Here is a 6,000-nt window from a genome sequence, read left to right as displayed (position 1 = left end):
TTTTCTAAGCATACAGAAAATGAAATTTTTAAAAACTATTGCGAGGGGGTTTTTTTGAAATTTGTTTTAAGCTGAAGACAGGTGGGAGCTCCGTCTGCTTGTAAATTCCAGCGTGTCATGTGCCAGTTAGGGTATTTGGCGAGTACAAGTTGGCGTTGACATTAATTCCGCATACGCCCGGTCTTAAGGGCGAATCATTTGTTATGGGAGGTAAAAAGGCTGCTTTTTGAGTTAGAAACCATGAAAATCACAGAAATCAGCACAAGTCATTCAGTAAGAACCTGTTCGTTTTTAGTCCCGCCCATACATGTAACTGTTATTTTCGAATGGAGTTTGAAATGAGTTACTTGAATATGTTGCACATTGAGACAATGTCAAAAGACCATAGGTTAAAACTGAGCACTTTTAGTTAGACTGTTCAGTTTAGTTTTTTGTCATTAATAGTTTGATTTTGAAAAAAAGCATAAATGCACGGCTTAATAAGGGACAAAAATTGATCTACTTTATATTACATGTATTGGCTTATATTCAAACAGGGATACCATAAAATTGTTTTGATTTGAAGAGAAATGGTATTTTATGTTTATGTTAATTGCGCTAGAATATGAACTAGGACATGTAGTGCCTGAGAGACAGTTCAACAGCCGAAAGATAAATGTCAATTCTAAGTGGATTTTTTTGTAAAAGTTTCTTTTTTAAGTTGGGAATCCTTCAACCCAATTTTTATCATTTCATTCAATGATCGATCTTAAAAAAAAACAAACAAATATTATTTTTCAAAAAGTAATAGGAAACACAATTTCCAAAGGCGCTGTAATTCAAAAAATAATTTTCATATAACAGCCCTTTCCTTGAAACAAAAGAACTAATTTATAGAGGAAAACTTTTGTCGGTCCATTTTTATAGCCCGAAACAATTTGGGCATATTATGTTTTAAAACCCCCCTGGGGTTCCGGCCGCGTCTGTCCGTTAGCAATTTTTTTTTTCCGGAAGCAATTATAAGACTTTTTTTCCTTTGGCCCACAATTTCAAGACTTGTCAAACTTCTAGGATGATCCAATGGGAAAGACTCCCCTGTAATTAATGTTGAGGTAAAGGTAAAGGTAAGGTCCTAATCACCTTAAAACTTGAAAACATTTTTCGGCGATAATTAAGTTCTTGTTTGGCCCACAGTATTTCAAACTTTCATGAGGATGGGGAGTGTCCATATTGGTTTAAAAAGGACCCTATTGATTTTGAAAGTCACAAGGTCAAAGGTCAAGGTCACTATTACCTTAAAACTGAAAACAGTTTCCGGAGCATAACTTTAGTTCCGTCTAGCCCACTGTATTCAAACTTCATAGGATGATTGTCCATATTGGGTAGAAGACCTCTATTCATTTTGGGGTCACAAAGTCAAAGGTCAAGGTTACTATTACCTTAAAACTGAAAACAGTTTCCGGAATATAACTTAAGTTTTTTTTCGCCCACTGTGTTCAAACGTCATATGATGATTGTCCATATTGAGTAAAACACCCCTATTGATTTTGGGGTCACAAGATCAAAGTTCAAGGTCACTTTTACCTCAAAACTGAAAACAGATTCCAGAGCATAACTTAAATTCCATTTGGCCGCCCACAATATTCAAACTTTATAGGAGGATTGCTATTTGAAGGAGATAATACTTTATTTAATTTATGTAATGTCTTACAAATGCTTGATCGTACTTAAAAACACTTCGGGCATATAATTCTCCGCCTAGCGGTGCTCTTGTTTATCATGTTGCATTAAAGTTTATGTTTAGATTGGCCTAGGGCAGACAATGTCCGGGTAGAAATGGTCAAATCTTGTTAATTGTATATGACAAATCCCCGTATATGTTATCATTTATCAAATGTAATTTTGAACATTATATACGGGATGTGTCAGAAAAAAGAGTTTTAATAATATTTCGGCCAGTTTTTGTTATATGAGCATTACTTGATTCATTTCATAATTATTTCAGGACTCTGGTGCCAGTGTGCATTGACTGAGAACAACTTTTCCTAAAAGTGCCTTAACAGTCTGGTCAACGATTCTATCATTTATGAATGAATTTAGAAAAAAATAGGCATACATATGTCACTTTATGAGACACGATGTAGTGATCGAACAAAAGTTTCAAGGTCACAATTGAATGTCAAAAGTCATTATATGAGAGTGAATTGATGGTCATGACCATTACACATACGCGTTATTCATTGAGAGCTAAGGATAAATACGTGGTGCTTTGAAACAATGTGTCGTGACTGAGAAAAAGATTGTTGCTTAAAGATAAGGATCACATTTTAGACATTAAAGGTCATATTTCATTTCGTATATAAATATTTTGATGGTCATGTCTGGTTAAGAATATTCTGTCATTAATTGAGTTTATAATGGCATAACTAGACATACATTTATGTTGCATTAGAACTACTTGTAATGCTTAAAAACTAGATTGACAGCTATATATGCCAATGTAGAACATTGAGGATTGTGTCTTTACTTTTGTCATTCATTCATTTATACTTTTTGAAATAATAAGAAATACTGATTATATAAATAAATGCTTCTTAATGTTTCTACTGCTTTGTAAAACATGTAAGACTGTAACAGTAACCATGCCCTCAATGTAGAGGTCATGCTTTTTTACCGAGCCGAGCTTCAGGGACATTTCAAGTGGCAAGCCCTTGTTTTTTGTGTTATATTTTTATCAGGATAATGCAAAAATTGTTGGTACACATTTTAGTCACTACAATTCCACTTAGAAATACCATGGTAATTTATGGAGTGAAAGTTGAAACATTTGGGATAAAATAAATATATCGTGGCAAATAACATTAAGACAATGATATACCATAATGGAATCAGAAAAAATATCGTTATAAAACACATTGTGCGGAGTTTCAAATTTCCCAAAATTTTGGGTTAGGGTTTATTTTCCAGGGGTGCTTGTTTCGGGTGGGTTTGGGGAAAAGGTAAAACAACCCAACCTGCCCTGTTTTTTTAATTTTTCCATTTTGAGGGGTTCCTTAGGTTTTTTTTCTATTATTTAAACCCGGGTCGTTCAGTAGAAAGTTGTTTTTTTGCAATAAAATTTTCGGGGGCCCGAGACATTTGTCCCCCGGGGTTTTGGATTTTAAAATTAAAGGGAAATTTTTTTAAAAATTAGCATTACTGACCTTTAAATTTTGATTTTCAAATTTAAAAAAGATTTAATGTCCATTTAAAAGGGTTCAGGATTACAAAAAATGCTATTTTTACAAAATTAAAAAATTTTTAAAAGCTAATGCTGAAAATTTAAAATTTTTCGGTGTTTTTGTTAGGCATTTTGGATCTCAGGGTTTCAGACCTGAGTTAATTTTTCCCTAAAGAAAGACCTGTAATAGTTTGAACTATGTTCATACTCAGTACACCTCACAATGTGTACAATTCTAATGGGCATGTTGCTTATATCAGTATTATATTTTGATAATTATTCTTACAGAAAGATTCGTTTGTGTTTAAAAGCACTTCACTTATATTCATATATTAACTGAAAACAAAGATGGCCCCCATAGTAGTCAAAGTGTAAAAAGTGTTTAATTATTAGCCAATTATTCCTTAAAGTAAACAAAACTTTATTTCATGTGGTTGAATTGACATGACCAGAAATAAAAAAAATGGTAAATGTCAATGGTAACCACTTTAATTTGACCATTAGAAGGTCAAAGACTTCGAGGGAACAGCTTGCTAGTTAGAGCAAAAGGATGGATTCAGCATAAACTGGAATTATGTAAATTTTTGATTGACTAAACCTGCTTTGTAAAAAAAATGCCCGGGTTTTAAATTTTTTAAAAGGGGGGGGTTTTTTTTTTGAAAAACAAAATTTTTTAAAAAATATTTTACAAAAACAAATTTTATAAACATATTGAATACATCCCGGGCCCCAAAGGGCCTATTTCGGGCACCCTTTAGTAAAATATAAAATATTAACATTTAAAAAACATAAGTGATTAAAAATCACAGGCTCATTTTTAAATTTGTAGCTATAAAAGTAAGAGGATTTATATAATCAAAACCCCCCTTTTTATACAAAACACGAAATGTAAAAGTTTTTTTTTTAAAATTTTAAAAATCGATATTTTTAAAGGGTTTAATTTTTTGGGAAAATCTTCCGGGAAAGCTCTTTTTTTCACCTTTTCCGGGGAGTTTTTTGCATTTTCAAAAGAGAAAGTCAATTTCCCGAATAAAAACGCCAAAAATACTTATTTAAAACTAACATTTTCATGCACATTATTTCCTATTCTAAATTCCTGTGTCGTTTGAGAGGCTCTCCCTTTACGGAAATGAACATATTTAGGACGGAAAATATTGTCGGTGACAGATTATCTCCCTGCTTTTGTCCCGAATTACAGTCAAACAACTCAGTAAGCTTGCCATTGATCCTAACACAAGGACTAGAATGTTGATATATGTTTTGAATGGATTTACACAGCTTCCCGTCGATAACGTTAAGAAGTTGTTTATGAAGCATCATTTCACGATTTATGAAGTCGAAACATTTTTGTAGGTCTATAAAGACGGTGAAAACAGTCGAATTATTCCGAATGATACTAACGCGTGATCCTCACATGAGCGTTTTTTTCGGAAGCCATTTTGTTCGTCTACTAGTATGTCCGAGGTCTCTAAATATAAATAATGTGTTAATCATTTGTTCATAAATGCAAGTATATACTTTACTGGTACACGAGAGCAGACTAACACCTCTGTATTTATTGGAACACGGGGTTGGGGTTTGGTTTTTTTTGGAAATTTACAAATTTTAAATTTCATTTTTCTCCAAGTTGAAGGGTTTGACAGGGTTTAAATTAAAAACCCGAAAAAAATTATAAACCCATGGGGAATTTATTGGGAGTATAAGGGGGCAAAAAGTTTAAATCAAACTGCTTTCAATAGAATTTTTTCTTGTTCTTAAATAAAATTAACAAAATAAGTTCTTATTTTAAAGACCCCGTTTTAAAAGTGAATTTAAAGGATCGTCCATATTGTTTTTTTAAAAAACAGTTTTTTGTACTTTTTCGGCTCAAATTTTTCTGAGGGTTTAAAAACCGTTTAATATACGCCAAAGTTTTATAGATTTTTAAAAATTTCCCTTTTCCATTTTAAGAAAAAAGGGTTTTTTTTCACACATTTAAAGTTTTTCATAACAAAATTTTCATTTTTTGGAAAATTTTTTTGATTTTAAAACCGGACCAAGTTTGTTAATTTTGTTCAAGAATTCCTTGGAGTTCGTGGTCGACATTGGTTCAATGTCGTCTTCTAATGACTTCCTTTAAAAGCGCTCCAGGTTACGTAGTGTTTTAACAAATTTGTCTCTGGCTGAAATATATTTCCTTCTTAATGCTGTTTTCACACTTTGAGAGTCTTTAAATTTTAAGAATTGTATCTCTTTTGCATTCAAATCGTTCCATAGGTTCGATAATTCTTCGCTCCAATATGGCTTTTTTATTCTAAAAACATAGTTTTGATGTTGTTGACGGCATTAAGAAAGTAGTATTGACGTGAAATACATAAGATAAGTATGTTTCTTTGGTATATGATACACACTTTTGGGTAAAAATGCTTTCTACACGTTTATGTGCTGTGTTAGGACAGTTAATGGTACTTATTTTTTACTTCACTTTCTTTATACATGTCAGCTTTAAATTTCTTAAAAATAAAACAGCAGTAAAAATGGCAACTAGTATTTTAGTCATAACTTAAGATTGCGAATCATTTGTTTCATATTGATTAATCCAGTAATTGTAAAAGAATTATTTCAATTTCATTATACTAACCAGAACTTATCTCCTAAATTGTAAATGGTATCTGATAAAATAAATCATGCACTGATGTAGACAAGAGAAAATTTTTAATATAACCTTTATCAATGAAATATTATAATTCATATAACATTACTTCATTTATTTTTTCAATTAACTCTCTGTACAGAAAAAATATTGACAATTTTGCATGCAT

The sequence above is a fragment of the Ruditapes philippinarum genome, unplaced genomic scaffold (genome assembly GCF_026571515.1).
Source record: "Ruditapes philippinarum isolate M1 unplaced genomic scaffold, ASM2657151v2 ctg8199_1_1_1_1, whole genome shotgun sequence".
NCBI lineage: Eukaryota > Metazoa > Mollusca > Bivalvia > Venerida > Veneridae > Ruditapes > Ruditapes philippinarum.
The sequence above is the reverse complement of the archived record's forward strand: the minus strand, read 5'-3'. Positions refer to the sequence as shown.